General features: G+C 44.9%; 1 protein-coding gene across 5 annotated transcripts in view; it reads right to left on the reverse strand.

Annotated features, from left to right (window-relative positions):
* Positions 1–22,679, reverse strand: part of NTRK2 (neurotrophic receptor tyrosine kinase 2) — a 324,764-nt gene that overhangs the window by 169,938 nt on the left and 132,147 nt on the right. The window lies entirely within an intron of this gene.

Raw genomic sequence — 22,679 nt, forward strand, 5'->3', positions numbered from 1 at the left:
ATGTGGAGAAAGGAAGGTGGGGGGGGGGGGGGGGGGCTTGCCCACAGCACTGCAGAGGGGATGCTTTGTGGTGCCTGGGCTACAGGGACTAGAGTGAGCCCAGGGGTGGTTTGGTCAAGAAAAGGGCGAAGACAGTCTGAATAAATTCAAAGGAGGCATGACAGCCGGTCAATGAGCATGAAATCAAAGTTAGACAAAGTGGGGGGGGAAAGAAAGAAAAACAAGCAAAAGGAGGGGTTGATGTTTATGGACTGTGGGCTGGCGTCAGGGTAGCAGAGGGAGGAAGGAGTGAGCTGGAAATCGGATTGAGAGGGAGATTCTGGAGATTAGGGAGGGGCTGGTCTGAAAATGTCAAGAAGATGTCCACGAGAACATGACCACAGCAGGATGGAAGGTGCGTTTCTCATGAAAGACTAAGCTTCGTAAGAACAGGCTGAGTATTTTTCCTAATTGGTGAGAATTGTCCATAAAGGGATCTTATTTTTTTCCCCCAAGCGAGGGGGAATGGGAGGGAGGAAGGGAGGGAGGAAAAGAGACGTTGGCAGCAAAGCACACCACTTAATCATATCCTATTTCTCAAAGTAGAGCTTGAGAAAAAGTAACTAAGAAACCCGGCACCCTGTAGTTTCAGGGCTTCCCAAAGTCCTTCATCCATACCTCGAATAAAGAGCAACAATTTGTCTGAATTTTGCAGACACACTTGAGGGGTTGGCAGCCTCCCGCACCAGCCAGTTTGCAGAGATTAGGCGGAAGGCAGCACGACTCCCGCGCGGCTAAGCGGAGAAAACCTGCAGGCACCCTCGCTCTGCGTCTGCTGGAGGCTTGCAATCAGCTCCCTGTCCGAAAAGCCAACCCTTGGCCAAATGACGCCCAGACCTGGGAGTGGAGCAAGCGCTCCATAAATATTTGGTGTTGACCAAAGGAAGGAAGCTGCCCCTGCTCTGGAACTTAGCGGAGTTTGGGGGTGCCCGCAGGGGGTGCATGCCTTCTGGTGAAGGTCAAAGGTGCCAGACCCCACCGGGTCCCCACCTGGGTCCCCATCCGAGTTAGGTGGATCACAGGGCCAGGAATCTGAAGCCCCAGGGTTGTTTCTCCCTTCCACCCAATCCGCAAACATTTAGTGAACAACTGTTACGTGCCCAGCTTTGTACCAAGAACTGGGGGGTCTCGTGGAAATCAGGCAACTGTACCTGTTTATCGAACAGGACACAACTGAAGCCAGTGAAAAGTCAGGATGAAAATGAGTGCTCCCCTGTGGGCTGTATTATGGTTTGTTTGTTTGTGTGTTTTTTTCTCTTTTAAAGATTTTATTTATTTATTTGAAAGAGAGAGATACTAAGGCAAGAGCACAAGCAGGGGGAGCAGCAGGGAGAGGCAGAGGGAGAAGCAGACTTCCGGGCGAGCAAGAAGCCTGACCAGGGCTCCATCCCAGGGCCCCGGGATCATGACCTGAGCCGAAGGCAGATGCTTAACCGACTGAGCCACCCAGGCGCCCCTATTTTACGTTTAGAAAAAGTATATTTGGACTCTTTGGATGAGAAGTCATTAGACGAGCAGAAGAGTGCTATCGCAACGTTCGCCCCCCAAAACCATCTGACAGAGATACCCATTAGATTGACCACCAAACCACCACAAATGGAAGGTCGTAAATAATATATACTGGTCAGAGTCAGTATGAATGTGGGTTAATTACTCCAGTAATAAAGGAAGTGAGGTAATTTATTTTTCCAAGAGTTAATGAAATGGATGTTTCACCTTCCAGTGCTTTGTGTACATCTGGGCATTTCCTCTGTTCGAGAAACTGAAGCCAAGTCTTATAGCAAAACATTATGAAAAAAAAATCATTAAGGCTTCTTTGCAAAATTTCAAATGTCTTTTAATCAATGAAGCAGAGGTAAACAGTGCTATCTTTGATCTATTTTAAATATTAGGACTGTCTATTTTGAGTAAATAAACCATTTTTTCTTTTACTTTATATATCCTCAAAAAGAGTTCACAAAATAGTACACATTATGGGAAGAAAAGTAATACTAGGTAGGTAAATTCATTCCTCTGGTATTAAGGTTTTTTCCACAAAAGCTTTTGAATAACTTTTTGCATGATAAAACACGTGCTTGGCTTTTCCTTAGGACATTTGAAAAATGCAGAAAGTATAAAAAAGAAAATGAAAATTGCCTGTAGTCCCACATCCCATAATTATTAACATTCTGACAGGTTTATCTCATTTTTTATATAAAAAATAAGTTTTGGAATCATGATGCCTATAGAATACTTCCAGAGTATAAAACTATATTAAACATATTCTAAACTTATTCCTTAACATCACAAGGAGGAATTGTTTTTTTTTCTTTTCTGTTTATTTTATCTATGTGAGAAGATGGATGTTAGCTGCACCTCATGTGATCATCATTTCACAATACATGTGGATCAAACCACCATGCTGGTCTCCTTAAACTTGTCCAGTGAGGTAAGGCAATTACTTCTCAATGAAACTGGGGGGAAAATGAACATAAACATATGGCATCTTTATTGCACAAAGGAGGTACTCTTTTCTTCTTAGTCTACCAATTCTTAGAAGATGAGTTACTTAACTTTGTCAACACATAAACCAAGTGAAGAGAACTGAATTTTATTTTGTGACTTAGGCTTTGTCACTGCTTTCTGAGCTTATCACCGTAGCATGGGGTTATTCTTTTATAATTAGGGTATCAGAAGGTTTTCTGAAGTTTTACTTTTCTGTCTAAAAGTCCTCTCCAGGTGAGCCTGGGTAACTCAGTCAGCTAAGCGTCTGACTCTTGATTTCACCTCAGGTCATCCTCTCAGGGCTGTGAGTTCGAGGCCCATGTCAGGCTCCACACCAAGCATGGAGACTGCTTGCGACTCTCTTTCTCTCCCTTTCCCTCATTTGGTACTAAAACCTGACCCAAAGTGCTGTGAGGCTATTTGGAGACTATTAATTCCAGTCAGTGTAACTAGTCGTCAGACTTAGTGCAGAAATCCCACTGAAGACAACTACAAAGAGCTCGCCGTGGGTGGCGCCTGGGTGGCTCAGTTGGTTGGGCCACTGCCTTCGGCTCAGGTAATGATCCCGGACCCCCCAGGATCGAGTCCTGCATCAGGGTCCCAGCTCTGCGAGGAGTCTGCTTCTCCCTCTGACCTTCTCCCCTCTCATGTTCTCTCTCTCAAATAAATAGATAAAATCTTAAGAAAAGAAAAAAAGAAAAAAAAGAACTCCCCTTGGCCCCACTGGAGGTAGTGGTAACATTCACTATAAAAACCATATTCCATTTCTAAAATCCAGAGTCCCCAGATCCAAAGCATCCATTTCCAGGGGTTTGGGATAGAAAGCATGTTTCTGTATAACTGTAATAATATTAATTTATGCTAGAAAAGAATCACATATCATTCTAGTGTGATCTAATAGTGCAATCAATTTGTTCTCTCAATTGGAATGCAAGTCGCTTGAAGGCCCAGACTTTTCTCACTCCTCACATCATCTCCTATAGTAACTTTCATGCTCCCAAGTCCCTGGTGGGTTCTTGGTAACCAATTTACTCAATTCTCTCCAAGAGCATCTTCCTTAATTCAAGATATTCCAGTTCCCTGCAAGGCTACTTCCTTCAGATGAAAACATCAACATAACCGTCAATTTCCAACCAGCTGTTGGGGGAAATGGGCTGGGTAGACCCGGGGAAGGGCTGCCCTTGACTTGCCCTTCTGTATACCTAGTGATGGTTTCCTACCTCAAATCAAGTAGTTGGCCTTAAATATCTGAAAAGTAGCTGTTCTATTTAATAAAACATTCGAAATATGTCAGCACATTTTAATGATTTTACTTCTACCATAAGGCTTACTCAAAACGTTTTTGGCAAAGAGTGGAACTATGGCATGTGTTCAAATGGTATAAAACTATATGGCCCCAAGATGTGATGGGATCTTTGGCACACGGCACAAGATATTAATTCCTGTCTCACACCTCAACCATGAGGGCCTCCTTATGTTTCTGGAGCTGTTACATCTTGTCAATTGTTTTGAGTTTTCTATTAGATTACAGTTTGCTGGCATTGCAGGGGGAGATCCTGAAACTACCACAAGTAGGCTCTAGAAACTGTACACAAGAACAATGACTTACATCACTTTCATATATCATATTTTCCCAAAGGACTCGCCATACATGATTTCCAAATAACTTCCAATCAGCTGTCTTCCCCAGGACAGCCTTGTGTTGCCATTAGCCACAAGAGTATCTTCAGCACCGATGGTGGGAAGCAGTGATCTCGGAGAATTTTATGACTCGATATTATAAAGGAGGTGAGGGGACAACTGGCATTTTCTGCCAACCCAATGCATCAACTTTCGATCTCTGTAGACTTGTTGTTACCTCTGTCTGAACCTCATGGTGGCAGGTGCCAGAAAAATGATCCCCGAGTTCTAGCTCTTGATGGACAGACACTTCTTTGGTGCGAAGAAGCTCACTGTTCCAAAGGGAGCAATGGCTATCTTTCAGAGTCAGGATATTTTCACGGACAGAATATAGCTTAGCGTGCTCCATCTCTCAGGGCAGAGCCAGGCATGGATGGACCTTGTATACATCTACTGTGATGATTGATAATGACGATGGGGCAGGTGAAGGAAGGTTGCCTTTTTCAGGCCAGGTACTCAGTAGTTGTTGATCGACAAATGGTGACAGCTACTAGATGCCACTCTAAAAGACATCTACCTTATCCAAACACTCAGACGAAATGCCTGGGAGTATGCAACTATGTCTCGTTGAGTTGAGTTGTGGACGTCTTTCTGAGGGCAAGCACATCTGGAAGAGTGTGTGTGGGGGGGGATGCATAAGAAACTGTTCTAGGGTTCCCCTGCCAAAGGAATACCACCTACCCATACCTGCTATCAGCCAAAAAAAACTCCTGTCTGAGCAAGGAGGCCACTACTCTTGGTCTATTTTGCATATGTGCTCTAGTATGAGCTTGACCAGTGACATAATTTGCAGTGGCCAGTGCTAAATTAAATGCAGGACCCTTGTCCATAAATCAAGCATTCAAAGTGTTGACAGCAGAGCACTAAACTAAGCACGGAGCCCTTAGAGGGTCTGTGTGAAGGTACTGATCCATTCCCATAAGGATATTCCATACACCATGGGGCATGAGTCAGAGAATCTCACAGTTATTCTTCTCCTTCCCTATCCCTCTTGGAATCCTAGAAGGCTCAAAAGGGGGCAGAGCTAATAACATGAGCTAGGAAAGATGAGGCCCATGTTACATTGGCTCCACATGAAAAACTTGCGTCAAATTAGAAAAGGAAAGTGAGCAGGACAACCCAAATGCTTCCTAGATGCTCAAGGCTAAATGGTGACCTTGATAATCAAGGGACAAGATGATATCGGGGCTACCTTCATGTGGTGGGGTCTAAAGTTGTTTCCCCCCTTGTAAACAGAGGCTTGGTGAAGAACTACGAATGCTCTGGGGTTTGGGAATAATTATCCTGGAGGCCGGCTCCAGGGGTCACAGGAATGCAAAGCTGGACACCACGGTCAGTTGCAGAATCAGAAACCTGCCACTTTAAATTAATTTGGATTTGATTTAACTTCCTTTATAGGTAGGATAAATACAGGATGCCCAGTGAAATTTGAATATTAGATCAACAAGAAGTAATATTTTGTGTAAGCATTTCCCAAATATTGCATTGGACATAATTATACTAAAAAAAAAATCATTTGTTGTTTATCTGAAATTCAAACTTCACTGAGCATCTTGTATTTACTTACTAAATCTGGCAACATTGCTTTTTTTTTTTTTAAGATTTATTTATTTATTTTTGAGAGAATGAGAGAAAGGTGTGGGGAGAGGCAGAGAAAGAGAATTCCTTAAGCAGACTCACCACTGAGTGCAGAGCCTGATGCAGGGCTGGATCCCAGGACCCTGAGGCCGTGACCCATGTGCAAATCCAAAGTCAGATGCTTACCCGACTGAACCACCCAGGTGCCCCAACAACATTACTCTTGATGGGTTCTTGATAGGTTCCCCCACCATATTTTGTCAAGTTCTGTAAGAAAATGTCAACTTCTCTGAGCTGATCTGGATTTCTGGGGCAGTGAGGGTATAACCCTCAGACAGAAGGGGCCATGGAGATGCAGCAAGCTGCTTGAGCAGAAGGGAAACTAAAATAAAGCAAACTGTGGAGCCGCCTTTGTGCACATCCTCACCTGGGCCTTCTCCTGCTGTTCTCAACCCTCCTGCACACTGGAATCATCTTGGCAGGGGATGGGGGGAGTTACGGGGGTGGTAAAAACATCAACGCTAAGTTCCCACCCCATAGACAGCCTTATTTAATTGGCCTGGAGGCAAGCAAAGCAGGTGGAGTTTTCAAAGTTTCCCAGATGAGAACCATTCCAGTAAACCTCAGTGTTAAAGCCCAAATACACATATATCCTCAAAATCCAAGTGTCAGAAATGGATTAGATGTTCACTTTAATACCTATGGGTATGAGTGTCTCTTTTTTCTTTCTTTTTTCATAGAAAGCACTAAAAGCATGAGGTTAATTAGCCAATCCGGGTTGTTCTCAGACATCACTGCTCATAAGAATCACCTGATTCCCAGTACTGGGTCCCCAGGGACTCCTATTTTCTGAAGCTAGTGTGCGTCCCAGTGGCTCTCAACTTCAGTGTGCTTTACAACCAGGTGGAAAGATTTTTGAGTGGGGAAGATTCCTGCCCCTCACCCCAAACCAATGCCACCACCATGCAAGGCCCAAGATGGGAGTGGGCGCTCAGACACATTGGTCCTGATGCAGACCACAGCTGGGGCTGTGGGCCCCTCTGCCCCTGGCGTCCTCCTCCACCCAGCTGGGGATAATAATTCACTTATTATTACCTCATGGTCTCAACAAGAAAACCAAGGACTGGGGTGGATCCCCTGCATCCTTCAACAAAGCCAGAGCTATAGATAATAACATGATATTTCTAATGCATGCTAGAACAGTAGCTCATCATGGGACACAGTGGGCCTTGGCTGCTTCTGCTTCTCCCCTTCCCTGGCATGTCCACCCAGGTTGCCCCTCACCTCCATCAATTACACATTTTACCCCTCTTCCAGGGCTGGCAGAAATGTCAGCTTCCCCACGAGTCCTTCTCTTGATCTCCACAAAGCAAGTAATCACTATAACCCCGTGCATCTTTGAATCTCTTTAATGGTGTCTATCTTATTCTCTCTTGCTGTATCTGTTTTGTAAACTTAAAACTCCCTGTGATATTATAAACACCTTGAAGGTAAGTCTTATGTCTCTGTATCCTTTTGAAATGCCCAATATCATTGGGCGGATGTCAAAAGCCTATGTCCTGGATTAAATTGGGATCATTAATACATCTCAAGCCTATAAGCAAGAATCAATGAAACCCACTGTTTCAACTTAAAGGGAGCACAACAGAGGTGACAAGAATACAAGAGTATCAAGGTCATTGAATTCACGTTCCGAAGTTCAGCATGACTGGAAAACATGAACAACTTTGCATTTCCAAATCAACTGTGTTTTCTGGACGTAGCAATGAATGCAACTTCTGAATCTTTTGGCATCAATTTCAGCCTTACTATGAAGAATAATGTACAAATTTTGTTTTCTGAGACTATGAAAGACTTTCATGTTAGAGCTAAAATATCTTGCTTTCTCAGAAGTATATTCCTCTGGGACCTGCACCAACTCCCCCATCAATAAAGAAAAGAGAACCATTAGAATCTGCGAGGTTTGTTTCCATCCTGTGAGCAGCTGTGTTGACCAAACATGGTTTCATGTCCACTGCCTGGCCTAGGCCCTGAGGGCTCTTCTTCTCCCTCACAGTAGCAGGAAGCAATCCAGGAATGGATAGGAGCATCTTCTCTGGAGACAGAAGGCCTGGATTGAATGTTGGCTGTGACAATTAATTAGCTCTATGACCTCTAGAAAGTGATGAAGCCTCCTTGGGCCTCAGGTTCCATCTTTTGAAACTGGGAATAATAGTATCTACTATTAGTCATCTCTACTACTACTCTCGGACCCCATAGGACTGTTAAGAAGGTACCAGGAAGGAGTTGGCATACCCAAAGCACTTAAAGTTCTGTCTGGGACATGGTAAAGGCCTCTCTTGGGGAACGTCCAACATATCACAGCCCTAAAGAGACTGGACATGTTGTTCTTTCTTACTGGAAGTGAACACACACACACATACTCACACGGACATACTCAACCACAGGTGGACATGTATACCAAACATCATATAAATACTAAAGCCAAGACTAGGGGAAAAAATTAACAAATATCAGTGTTAACAAAGGGACTAAGAGATGGGCTTTCTTAAACATTTCTGGTATGGCTGCAAATTAGCCAATATTTCTAAAAGTAAACTGGCCATGTGTTATAAAGGTCTTAAAAATATTCAGAACTTCATGAGAAACTGTATGTCTGAAATTAGTGCCAAGGGGAACAGAGAGATGGACAAAGATGCCCATTATGTTGTTATTTTTAATAATGAAATTGGAATTTTTTAAAAGTCCCATACTAGGAAATGATTAAATACATTATGGTTTAGTCACAGGGTGAAATGTTACAATGCCACGAAAAGACTAAGTTCTGGGAAATACTAACTCCCTAAAGAAATCTTCAGCATATACTGTTCAGTACCCATACTAGGAAATAAAAATATTTATAGGCACTATTATTTCACCTATGTAATGATTATATACATAGAAAGGTACTGGGGTAAAAAGGTAAGGTATTCCTGGGTTGAAAGCATTACAGGAAATTTTTACTTCTTTCTTTGTACTTTATATATTTGTTAAAAAACACATTGCCGGCATAATTTGCTAAATCTCTTGGGAAAAGAAGTAAACACAGAGTAAGGGCACCAGAATTAGTTCATTACCACTGGATAGCCATTTAAAAAAACTTCATCTTATAATACTGAGAATAGCTTTAAAGATTAAACAGGGTGGGCGCATATTTGCGGGAGACTCTACCTTAATTATAGCACATTCTTTCTCTTTTGTTCACTAAGAACAGCTCAAAGAACGATGAACACAAAACAACACGAAAAAAAACCCATAGGCTGCTCACAGAAGCATGCTATGAAGGAAGGAATGCAGCAAGCAGCCCCTCCCTGGAGCCAGCTTCTCAGAGCTACTTTTTGGGGGCCTGCGTCTGCCACACTTCTATCCAACATCTCGAAATGAGAAGTTAAGGACCCCATAAAACCCCCCTGGGTATGAACATGATGAGATGGTGTAAAACCTTCCAGGTACAGGACACTGCTCAAGAGCATGAAGGTAACTGGGGATGGGCAGGGACTCTTGGTGGGGCTTGAGCCCAGAGGGCGTGGAAGGGGCTGGAAAAGGCCAGAAAGACCAGATGACAATTGGGTCTGAGGAACGCAAAGCGCCCTTGGCAGCAGTGGTTGCCAGTCACTCTGAGTTCCCATGTTCAGCATAATTTTACATGAAGCCCATAATGTCTTAAATGTGACGGAACGTGGGCTTGGTGAGTGTTCCGCAAACCATTCCTATTCTGGATCAGCTTGGCCTCCAGATGTTGCTGATGGCATATTCCCCCAAATGCCTAGTGTTTTCCCCTCTGGTAAATGGGAAACAAAACACTCTCAAATTCAGTGAGAAAAAAAAAAACTCTTGCTATTTGTTATGGATAGGCAGGAGGCCACCCAGGATTTCCCAATACAAAAGAAAAACATGGGTCTTAGCGACCAGGATTAAGCTACGCCATCCATCAAAGGCAAAAGGAGAGAATCATAAATCCGTGAGCAATCCCAGAAGGTATCTGATGGTTCACATCGTCTATCTTGGAATGTCAGAGAGAAGCGTATGGCCTATGTGGGTCTTTGAAACATATCTACCATCAGCTTCCTCTTATGCCAGGTCTGGAGCCAAAGAGCGCCCCAACATGCAAAGGGTTGGAACATCACCTCTAGTGAGGCCAACAGAAGGAACATTTTTAACAAGTCAGATCCAAAAAAGAACATGAAAATAAAACTGAATTATAGATTGTTTCATTATAGGAAACAAAGCCATTCTCAGCTATTGGGTGGTATGCTTTGGGGCAGAAATGCCACCTGGGGGGTTCATAGGGTGAACTTGCCCCAGATGTGCTTTGACCATGATGTTGTTTAAAAACAAAAAACTAGGGGTGCCTGGGTGGCTCAGTCAGTTGAGCATCCCACTCTTGGTTTCAGCTCAGGTTGTGATCTCAGGGTCGTGAGATAGAGCTCCTATTGGGCTCTGTGCTCAGTGGGGAGTCTGCTTGAGATTCTCTCTCCTTCTTCCTCTGCCCCTCCCACTTGTCTCTCACTCTCTACCTCTCTCAAATAATTGATTAAATCTTTAAAAAGAGAGACAGAGAGAGAAAAAAAAAAGAAAAAATACATGATCTGCCAGCATTTTAAAAATTAGGGAATTTCATATAAAAATACTGATCTCTGAGTTCTTAAAAAAATAACATGAAACAGACAATCCTGCAGAATGGCCCACATTCTGTCGCCAGAAAGAAAGAAGTAACCATCTTTGGGCTGGCTCTGCAAAGTCCCCAGGGACCCCCTACACTGATGGATATATTTTCCTGGCCTTCAGTTTGCAGTCCCTGAATCACAGATCACACAAGTAAATACAATAACTAAATATCTTACTCTTCTTCAGCACGTAGAAGAGATTGACAGACATGTTCTTTCTTTTCTGTCTTTGAGCTCTGTTAGCCAAAAAAAAAAAAAAAAAAAGTCATGCAATAAAAAGATTGTACTTCAATTTTTTTTTAAGCAACAAAAATCATATTGAGGTAGAGACTCAAGGGGGATAATTCTACTTCGGGGAGGATACTAATGAGTGCATTAGAGTTCTCTTTGGAATGGCTAAGAGAATTCATCTGTTTGGAAGGGAAGGGTGGTAAGAGATTTGTCTTATTCTCTCGAAAATCTTCCCCTGAAGCCTGAATCTCCCTGACTGCAAGCAGATCTATGGAAATACAAAATTTCCCTGTCATAAAAATAAATCCTAAAAGATAAATTTTTAGCTTCAACATCGAGTGAAGTTATAGCTCTTTGACAAATGATGTTCTGGGTTGCCATGACAACTGAGCCCGCTAGAGGTGTGTGTAAAGAGGCCTGCCCATAAATCAGAACATTTTAGGAAGGGGTTAAAACAAACACTTCTAGACTATTCCCAAGATTTAGTGCCAAAAATGTAATTATAGACATTTGTATCAGTCTGCCATAAAGCATGACGTTTCCAATATTACAAAATGTTAATTAAAAAAATCTATTAAACACATGTCCCTCTGAGAGAAATTAATATCACACCTAAGGTTGGGAGTCAGTGCAACCCAGAAGCCAGGAAAATTGGATGGCCAAGCAGAAAGGGAGGCTTAAAAGCAGACTAAGCCAGGAGCAGTTAAGAGTTTGGGCTAGATTCTGACCCTCGGGGCATGGGTTGAGGGCCAGACGACAGGCTCAGAGCCTTTCGAGAAGCCTGAGAGAGTACAAAGAGTAATCAAAGACTTGGAGGCGGAATTAGAAAGAAAAAGCTGAGAGATGGAGGTTAGCTCACCTGAAAATACAAGGATGAGGCACCAAAGAATCATTCAATCTGGGAGGAGATAAACAACATGCGGTAACCATAGCAACTTCCAAAGAGGTCAGGAAAAATGAGAATTAGCTTAAAATCCGACACTGGATTAATGCTTCTTAAGGCAAAGGTCATGATAGGTCACTCCAAGGGTCACAAATGAGCTGCCTGCAGGCTCAACTGGGTCAAGAGACACATTCCTCTCTGGCCTGTACGGTATTCTTTTAAAAGCGTACAGAGCTGGCCAACATTGAGGAGGCAGGAACTCACACATAAAATTCTGGCATCTTCTCTTTCAAGTGCTGACCCAGTGATGGGCTTGGATTTCATGTGGCAACTGGAGTTGGGTTCATGGAACAGAAGCTCCTTGAAGACAAGGTGTTCGCCTTGTTCAACCCTGTGTCCTCAGCACCAAGGACAGTGGAGGGCATTCTGAGTTGAATAAATGAATACTGAATTATGGTTGAATTAATGAATGGGGAGCAGCTGCCCTCTTTAAATAAGGGCACAGTCTCCAAGGGGCTCCCCCACCCGGACTGTCTGGCCTGCCTGGACGCTAAAGGCATTTCAATTTTCTACCTCGCTCTGTGCAGTAAGTTTTCTTTAGTTGAGACACTCTGTTGCCTTTGACATGAACACCTCACAGAACCCACGTTCGTGGCCACATAGGCAGGCTGCTGAAGCAAAATGACTATGTGGTAATATTCATTAAGGGTTTTAAGGACTAGCCCCCCAAATGATCTTCCTTTAAAGGTCTGGCATCGTCATTCATCCTGCAGGCAGAAAGCTATACCAAAGGCTTGACCAAAGCAAGTACTTCTGATAGGCTTCAGATCACTTGTTTATTCATTCAACAAACAGGGAAACTTTTCTAAGTACTAGTATGATGCAGGGCCCTGTGATACATCTCTTTTACCTCGATGGCCCGAGCTTTAAATTTCTGTTCAGTGACTGAATGAGCAGTGGGAATCACGATAGATAGTAGCCACATCACAAATCCACTATATGCTGATGTATCCATTCTTAACGAATCCTCGCAAGCTGTGTGCTAGACATTATTATCCTTATTTTATAGAAAGGGAAACGGAGACTTAGAGAGGTTAATGACCAGGTCCACAACATTGGCCAGAGGGACTGGAGGGACTTGTCACCTAAACTATGTGTGTGAGAGGTTCTGTCTCCCGGCTCTTACATAATCCCTGTTCTCAAATGTAGTAGGTTCAGTAGTAGCCTCAAAAAAGAAAAAAAAAAGATATTTCCAATTATATCCCCTGACACCAGTGAAGAGGTTCTTATTTAGAAGAAAAGAGTCTTGGCAGAAGTAAGAATCTCAAGGTGAGAACATCTCAGACATCGGATGGGCCATAAATCCAATGATAATTATTCTTCTAAGAGAAGGTGAGGACATGGAGGCACAGAAAGTAGGCTATGTGAAGACAGGCAGGGACTGGGGTGGCACATCTACAAGCCCAGCCATGCCAAGAATCGCCACCTGCCACCAGAAGCTAGGAGAGGCCTAGAACAGATTTGCCCTCAGACCCTCCAGAAGGAACCAATCCTGCCAACACTTCAATTTCTGACTTCTGGCCTGTGGAGGGATGTATTTCTGTTGCTGTAAGCCACCAAGTGTGTGACGTTCTGTTATCGCAGCCCTAGGAGACTAATACATCACAATACTCCCAGGCTGACATATGGAGTCCCCCAGAAAACTTAACCTATCTTGTTCTTCGGGGCAATAGGGCTGCATTCAGGACCCTAACAGGGTCCAGTGACACGCATCTCAGGATGACACGCAGTCTCCTAATAAAAGACTCCCCATTTCCAAACAAGACTGATATCTAGGCTTTTTTCAGAAAATCAAAGTGAACCCAACTAAGAATTATATATATTTCATTTCCTGCTTCAAAAGCATGGGCATCCTCAGATAGGAATGGTGTGTGACGCTTTATGCAGCCATAGAAGACCCACTAGATAATCAAAGACAGCACAACACTATTATGGGAGAATAGGAAGGAAGGTGTCACTTCCATATGGGCCGTCTTGGGGAAGCTTCTAGAAGGGAGGCAGGAGTGAAGCTGGGCTTTGGAAAGGGACAGTAGTCATGACCATCCTCATAATGTTATTATTTATTGAGTACCTACAACATATCCTGTCCTGCCTACCCACCATACTTTTCCCATGAAATGCTCTGAGTCACCCTACGAGGTAGATAACTGCCACCCTTATCTCTCTGAGGAAGGATTTGGGACTTGGAAAGCAAAGTGCCAAATCCAAGGTCACCCAATCAACAAGTGACAGACGAATATACACGAATATACACGAATTGACACACGAATATACCAGGTGGAGGGAGGAAGAGGGTCAAACTCAGTATAGCCAGAGGTTTGGGGAAGCACAGAGGTGGTGGTGGATGGGAAGGCGTGGTAGAAAAGACAGGCTGGAGCAAGAATGTTCTGGAGTTTGGAGCCCCATTTTGAGGAGTATGGACTTGATCTACGTAGCTGCGTCAGTTGTCAGAGTAGTGCTGAGTCCAGGGCTGAGCGACTCCCTCAAGTCTGTGTTTTAGGAGGAAAATGTTGGACTCACCAAGTTGATGAGCGTGGTGACAAGAGTGAAACCAGTCTGCCCCAGACAAATACAGACAGCCTTAAGGAAGGCTGGGTGGGAGGGGGTGGGGGTGGAGAACACCTGGTGGGTTCGAAAGACAGCAGGGAGGGAGGTACCTGGGGGGTTCAGTTGGTTAGATGTCCAACTCTTGGTTTCAGCTCAAGTCAAGATTGGGGCAGCTAGGGGATCGAGCCCAGCATCAGGCTCTGTGCCCAGTAGAGTCTGCTTCAGATTCTTTCTCCCTCTCTCTCTCCCTCTTACCCTCTCAAATAAACAAATAAAATTTTTTTAAAAAGAAAAGAAAATGAAGATAGCTGGGAGAAAGATGTAGCTTGATTTCAGGACAGCATGCATTCAAGAAGTAAAGACAAGGAAGACATCCTGGCTAGTGCAGAGGTGTGGAAGGATGGACAAGGTGTGGGCCAGGGCACAGGACACAGGGCAAGGGTTGTGTGAGCACACGTGGTGGATTCTGTTTAAACAAACAAACAAACAAACAAACAAACTTTTTTTTTTGTCTCTGGGACCCTCAGACTCCAGGGATGGTCATTAGCAGGTGGTGCTGTAGCTTCTGCCTTCTCTCCCTACCTGATGGCTTTCCTTCAAGGGGATCTGGTTGGAGTCGAGAGGGTATTTAAATGAAACATATGAATACTTTAAACTTTCCAAAGGAAATCCTGTACTCTTTATTGAGTACCTACAACATATCCTGTCCTGCCTACCCACCATACTTTTCCCATGAAATGCTCTGAGTCACCCTACGAGGTAGATAACTGCCACCCTTATCTTGAATCAGGCAAGATATACAAACCACTGGCCTGTTCCCCCCCTGGCCAGGGTCAGGACGGCCATGGGTCGCAGGCCTAGAACTCAGTATTACAGGATGGAGCACCCCAAACTCCGCCTGCATCTCAGATGAACAACCGGCAAACTAAGCAAAGAGAAAGAACTCAGAGCAGGGACTTGCCACAGCTTTCGAGAGCCCATGCACGGCTGTCTTGAAGGCTGCTGGTTCCAGAGCTCCTTCCTAGCTCCTATCCACCTTCCCTACCTTCTCTGGAGAGCCATGCAGTCCCAGAGGAGAGATGAACTAGGGGTCTGGGGCCGATACACAGGTAGCCAGAGTCTAAAATAATCTGAATTCTGCACATGGATCTCCACAAGCAGCACCTGGGATACATGTCAGTAAGCTGAGCCCCATTGCCAGTCCTGCATCTTCTGCTCCCTCCGCAGGGTGCCCCTGCAGCACGCCCTTGATCAGCCCCTGCTCCATGAACCCTCAGTGCCTTTACTTCCAGGAAACCTGGCTGCAGCCCAGCGTCTGTTCCAGGCTGCTGTGGAGGAACCGTATCTTAAAAGCGAGGAGCAGCATCTCCAGCTGAAGGGTCACAAAAGGCAAAAGACATTTTACTTTGGCTCATGGAGACTTGAAAAAATGTGAAGGATCTTGCCAACATGGAAAAACTGGGACATGCCCCATAAAAACCTAGATCTCCCCTCGTCTTTAAAAATCAGACTTGGCTGCCCCGAGCCTGCGTTCTGACACAGAGACAGTGGTGGGGTCTGGGGGCAGCGAGCGGTGCCAGTACGTGAGCCCGTGCCCACGCGCCCACTGACTGACCTCCTCCTACAGGACCTGGCTGGTCTTTGCAGTCACTGAGGCTCCCAACCTAGGGTCGAGCCCATGGAAAGTGCTCGGGGAAGTCTGCTGAATCTGAAAAAGGCATCGTTTTTTTTTTTTTCTTGAAAACAACGTAACTGCGGGAGAGCAGGGGTGAAAACCATGTGGGCAGATGCATAGCTCTTCTCCCCTGCAAGCTGGGTCCTCTGACCTGGCAGGGGATGGATGGACGCCGCCACGAGCGCTCTCCTGAAAGCAAGGTGAACCGGGGAGGAGAGCAGCCGTGACAGGAAATTTGATGGGGAGCACACAAGGAAATGAAATAAAATCACTTGTGGTTTTGGTATGCAGGGGAGAGAAACAAAAAAAAAGGTCTTTGTTTCAGATGCTGTTTCATGTTGCCATAAATAAAAGGATGGCTACAGCTCAAAGATGATATTTTAAACAGTTCAAAGTATGGACTTGCCTTGTTTCTGTACTTCTTATTTTTTATTTTATTTTTTTTTTTTCAGGATGGTTATGGTTGAAGCTCTTTAAACCAATGTAACTGGTTGTAAGTCATTTAGGGGAGCAGAGGCTCCCTTGAGCCCTGGACCTCAGCCATCCAGTGGAGGGTCTGGATCACTAACATGTGGGTCACTGTGCCTGGCCGGGAGACGGCAAGCAACAATCATGAAGCACGTTGGTTACGTGGAGGTTGGACAAGATGGTGCATGTTGTCCAAGAGCGCTTTGCAGACCTTCAGCTTCAGGGAGCATAACTGACCAAGGGCTCCACGACATCCTGAAACCCATCTGTGCTCTGAAATCCATCCCCTCGCTTGCACGTGGTCCACACTCCCTGGAGACTGGGGATGGCACAGAATACCAAGGCAGACCTGTCCTGGGAGCCAAGGAGCTCTTCTGACGGCCAACTTGGCTCCAAGCCTCCCCGCAGTCTTGCCCATCCTTCTACGGAAGGGCGCACGGAGTCCAGAGGCCTTGACCTCACCTCGCTCCCTCCCATTCACGGGAGGTATACTTGCGCTGTAGCCTGATGCTCTCGCTGCCTTTCCTAGCTCCTTCCCCATTTTCTCTCACACAAGAGTTTCTCCTGATTAGAATCCTGGCAGCTTCCGTCCCATCTTGGCATCTGCTTCTCAGAGGACACGTTCTGCATTTGAAAATTCCTACTGCCTATATTCGGCAAAATCTGTCGACTCTACCCAAGGATCGAGGCTCTCAACTTCTGTGTGGTTGCATGAATCCGAAGAAGAAAGTACTTAAAAAGAGAACTTAAAATGAGCAGGCTTTGGGGAAGCGGGTAAGGAGTTAAGAGAAGGAGAAAAAGAAAAAGCAGGAGGAGGAGGGAGCAGAAGGCTGAAGAAGGTGAGGAAGTTTTCAGTGGTTCTTCCATTTTGATAGTTTTTCATTAAGAATATGGGGGCATGGAGGTCCCCTAAACACAACCTGTTCACACCTCTAGGAAGGACACTCAGAGACGGTCTGGGTTATGTGTCTTGCTCCGGAATCCCAACTGTTCAATTGCCATGTGGGGATGAGGTATGTGATCCCTTAGAGGACAGATGGTGGTCAGGAAGTCCTTTGTGACCACGATGGAGACCACAAGGCTCTCATTCTCAACACCCCAGACCTTAATATGTCCGGCTGTCATTTTGGGGAAAGGCAGGAAAAGGGAAGAACACTGCCTACATGAGATATGTAAAATGTGCCTCATAACGAAGAAAAGAAAGAACACAGAGTCACCTACACACACACACACACACACACACACACACTCACACTCACACTCATACTCTGCTATGAGGGGTAGTGTTAAAAGGAAACCTTCAGGCTGGCTATTTCATAATTCACAGCAAAATAGAAAAGAGAGACAAAATCAGCAGCATCGTTTATAAGCCCTGGAAAATGGAAGTTTCCAAGCTGTCATAAATAAGGATGGAAGCAATTGCCAAGTCAGAAATTTTGCCAAGTTTGAAATCCACTCAATCCTTACATCTTGGAGCTCAGAACGGAACACCAACCTTTTGGGATTTGTAATCATTTCTTCTCAGCAAAACTTCTTGCTATTTATAAGGAAGTAAAAACAAAAAGCAAAAAATACAATATGGAAAGTTTTTAAAAGGAGCTGGTTGGGAACATTACAGCATGGTGTGCTTTGGGAAGCCAATAATTTAGGTACAGATGGTGTATGTACTGGGATTAAATTCCTATTTAATCAAACAGGGCTTAAAGTATGCAATATTCTGTGTATGAGTGTGTGTGTGGATGTGAGAGAGAGAGAGAATGAGAGGAATTATGTCTTTCCTTGCTGGTACCTCTCTCTCTCTCTCATACACACACACACACACACACCATCTCTCTCCTGTGCAATTACTCCACCCAACTCATTCTAAATGCTTAAATGTATGAAAATTAAGGAGAGGTCAAAGCATATTTCCGTGTGTGGTTTGGCTTGGGAAAGGGAACTAGAGAAAAAGAAGGGAATAATAACCTTTTTTTAAAAAAAAAAGATAAAAGGGAAAGAGAAAATAGGTGACAAAAGTGGAGATTCTTGTCACCAATTTCTACTGGGTGAATCAGAGCCACCAAAAGTAAGGGCAGAGGCCTGATGGATGTCTCGGAGTCTGTAGCCATGGGGGTCCCCCGAGAGGGAAAGGGAAAGCACCAGCCCCAGAGCAGCAGGGCCCGAAGACTGGATCTCACAGGCAGACAGATCTGATTTGTGTGACTTCGGACAAGCTACTTAACTTCCTATCTTTGTTTTCTTAGGCATCAAGTACGGCCAATCACGACATCAGTGTTGGAGAGATTACCGTCAGACCCCAGCCCACGAGGCCAAAGATGGCATCTGTTCCTCTGACTGTGGTATCCCCCTGCGCTCGGCTCACCGTCTGGCCTGTAACTGACACAATAAACATTTACTGGGTTTGGAATAGACCTGACGTCAGATGAAACAAGATAATGAAGAATTCAGGATATGTCTCAGTGGGGGGTGTGTCCAGGAGGAGGAACTCACCAAAAATGGTTTGAAGGAGGGATGTGGACACGCTGTGGAGAGGAACCGGCAGATTAAAGGGACAAACAAGAAAGCGTGAGGCACGGGGCACGGACCGCGGCTGGAAGGCTTTCCCCTCCACTAGAATCGAGGGAAGCAGATGGCGAAGAGGAGAAAAGGTGGTCTAGCCACAGGACCGCGCATGCGCAGGGATGAGCCCTGCTAGGGACGCGCTCCATGCGTGGGAAGGGGGCAGGCTTATGCCGACCCCTCTCCTCCCCTGGACACCTGCCAGCCACCCGGCTGGTTCAACACGCCAGGGAGCCAACACACCAGCACCCCAGAACTAGAGCATTCAGCTGTGTTTAGTGAAGGACGGTGATGGAGAGGTAACTGGCCATCCCCCAAATCCAGGAGCCCAAGTGCAAAGAGAACACCTATCAAGGGCGTCATCTTTGCAAAGTCTGCAGCACCCTACATGCGTTATTAGTTCACATAAACACTGAGGACATCCCCCCCGGAGGTAAAACAGTGCTGGGGGCTCTACTACCCACCCCAGCTCAAGTGTCTTTGCATGAACTTACCTGAAGCTGGGTCCTAATCCTTAGAGCAAGCAGCCACGACCTACAGTTTTATTTAGCAATTCAGCAAGACTAAACACCGGATGATAGGGATTATTAATAAGAAAAGAACAGGTGTCAAATAAACATGGAAGAGGCTTTTCCTTTCCTCTTGGGAAACAATATTTTAAAAGGAGACAGGAGGAGAATTTACTGTCCATTAGCTTATGGTTGGGCAGAGATTTTAATTCAGTAAACACAGGCGCCCAGAGTCTTGTGCTGTGTGACACGGGCTTTGACCAAATGCCTGGGAGCTCAGAGCACACCCTTGGCAGTCTCTTTTAGTCCCTGGCTGCTGGACGGGATCTTCGGGACAGGAGCGTCAAAGCGACTGAGTTACTCAGATGCTGCTCTGCTTTGTTGTGTTTCAGAGGCAAGATGCTGCTCTGGCCTCCCCCACCGCCTTGTTCCAGCATCTGGATGGTCCTCGGACAAACCCTCCAGCCTCACCCACCACCTCCATCCCCATCGAGGCCGTTTCCCTCATGGACACTCACCAGAGAGCCAAGAAGCTGAAAGGACTCGGATTCAGGAACCGTGAGAATATTCATTTTCAGGACAATCAAAACCAACCATTCTGTCTTCAGTTCCAATGGACAAGCAAACATGCACTGGGTTGTCATGAACTAATCAGCCAGGAGCCCATACTTCATGCAACCTCTGTGTTCCATGAAGTAAGACTTAGAAAGTATGTGCCAACTCACTACTGTGCCACATACTTATAAGTTGAGATGTACAAGGGCTTTGTCAGTGGCACGTTTAAGTAACCGGGGGCTTACTGGGGCAGCAGGTGCCTCCCTGGTGACACAGTTGACCTTACAATTTCGCTTTCCTAAACAATCGTCTCTGCTCAACCTCTAGCGCCAGTAGGAGTGACTCCTGGGCATTTGCACGGCCCTGACGGTGCCCCAGGCACCTCACTGGCCTCACCCCAGCCCCAGCCCTGCTCAAGAGTCCATACAGCGGAGCCATTTCAATCTCCAGCTATCTAGCCAGCCTGCTGGACTTCAAGTTCCTCAATTCCTCTGTTCTTCAGTTTCTTAACCTTGACAATGGGAGCAATGTTAGCATTGGCTAGTTTTGAGAGGATCAAGAATTAATCCAGGAAGCACTTAACAGAGTGCTGGGCATACAGTGAGACACCAATACTGTTAACTAGTACTACCATTTAGCTATTGTGGTCAGTCTCCCTTTAACACGTATTAGAGGGGCACCTGGGTGGCTCAGTTGGTTAGGCAACTGCCTTCGGCTCAGGTCTTGATCCTGGAGTCCCCGGATCGAGTCCCACATCAGGTTCTCTGCTCAGCAGGGAGTCTGCCTCTCCCTCTGACCCTCCCCCTTCTCATGCTCTCTCTCTCGCAAATAAATAAAATCTTTAAAAAAAAAACTTATTAGAAAAGGCGGTAACAACAGCAAAAGTGCCTTAAATTAGGTGCTGGTAAGACTTCAATACCACTTGTTTAAAATGATTTAAGAAGAAAAAAGCCCAAATGACAAAATATTTTTAAAGAAATGAAACTGCGTTGCTTCCAACATGAAGCAGCTTCAGCAAGTCCGGTCGTCATGCATTGCCTACCACAGCTATTACGAGAAACTACCTCAGGAAGTAGAAAAGAATAATCTAGTTATTTGTAGCTCATTGCCTGCAAATACTTGTTTCTAAGGCTTGAGGGAACTTGAAACAAGTCTTTTCTTTCACACAATCTCTCAGCCAATTCGTTTATTTTTATTCATAGCCAAAGATTTTCAGATGGATGATTTAACAGTTAAAGATAATGCAAACCCCTTTCAAATGATCAAAAATTCTGAATTAATAACGTTGAGAAGAAAAGAAGGCAGACCATTTTGGGGATATGACCTTCAATGCTTTTTCCTCCAGAATCCTCAAACTCTAGAGCATCTTTTGAACTCACTGAGCTATCATAATATAGGTCCAAACAAATTGTATGCTCTTATTTTATCAAAATCAAATCTGAAAAGAATCCATGTGTAAGAACTGCTTGGGCAGAATGAGGGATCTAGGAGGGGAATCTCTCTAACTCCCAAGAGGGCATCATAACCTGGATCACACCCAGAATGACCCAGTGAGTGAAGTTCCCTTCCATTGGGCTCCATCACTGTGTGGGTGACTGCACCCACACAGTCACCATATGGCCAATACATAAAAATGAGTCTGTGATTCTGGGGTCCTTACTGAGGGATACTCAAGCATGAGGGCACACCCAAGTCCTTCAAAGTATTTTATTAGCAACACCAAGTGCCCCCCAACATGCACACTCTCGGGTTGCATGCACTTAGAAACAAGTATTTACAGCCTGGGGTGGGAGGGGGTAGGTAGGTACTATGAATATTGGTGTCATCTCATGAGGAAGGGAGCCATGAAATGTCCTTCTCAAGGTCATTTAGCTTGTGACTATAACTGGGATTCCAACCTGCACAGTCTGGGTTCAGTGTCCACTGCCTCAAATAATTATGCAACCTCTGAATGGCCATTGAAACCTGTTTAGAAGGGTGTTCAGAAAAAGTACAAGTCACCAGCACCAGCCAGACTCTTAGAAGAGGTCAGTGTGCTTGGGCTGATGAGACAGCAGGTCACACTGGATTGGTTTTTCCAGTCCTTAGCCTACAACTTGGTGCAAAACCGTTCCAAGTTTCCCAGAAGGTGAAAATAGGCTCAAATGAATCTGGAGCCCTATAAACCTTGCTTTTTAGGTCCTATCCTAAAAGGAAAACATAAAAAAGGGACAAACCTGAGGGATGGAGACAAGAGGACTGTGAAGTGTGGGTACCAAGTTAACACTTATGGTTCAATGGCATCCTATCTCTATGTCCACTTGTCTTTCTTTCTCTCTCTCTCTCCCATGAAAGCACAAGTCATCATGTTCATTTGGCTACATGTCACTTAGAATGGAGGGACAGAGCACTGAGTGTATCCTCTTGTTAGGACCTAGGTCATTCCAAGTTCTTAAAATACCAAAGGACTTTCCCACAGAAAGTAGGTTGTTCATTATTTGTTTTTTTCTTTTTTTTTTTTTTAATTCCCTTCAACTTTTGTTTTCTAGGACTGTTTCTTAGCCAACAAAAACATGTCCAATGCAAGAATCAGTTGACAATAAATGTATAATTCACAATGATGGAAATTTTAAAAGTCCCTTTTGAGGGAGGGAAGATGTATTCCAAGACTATCGTGAGTTGGGGACTCCCCAGAAACACTTGGTGACATCTCTCACACTCTTCCT

The sequence above is a fragment of the Mustela nigripes genome, chromosome 9, assembly GCF_022355385.1.
Source record: "Mustela nigripes isolate SB6536 chromosome 9, MUSNIG.SB6536, whole genome shotgun sequence".
Lineage (NCBI taxonomy): Eukaryota > Metazoa > Chordata > Mammalia > Carnivora > Mustelidae > Mustela > Mustela nigripes.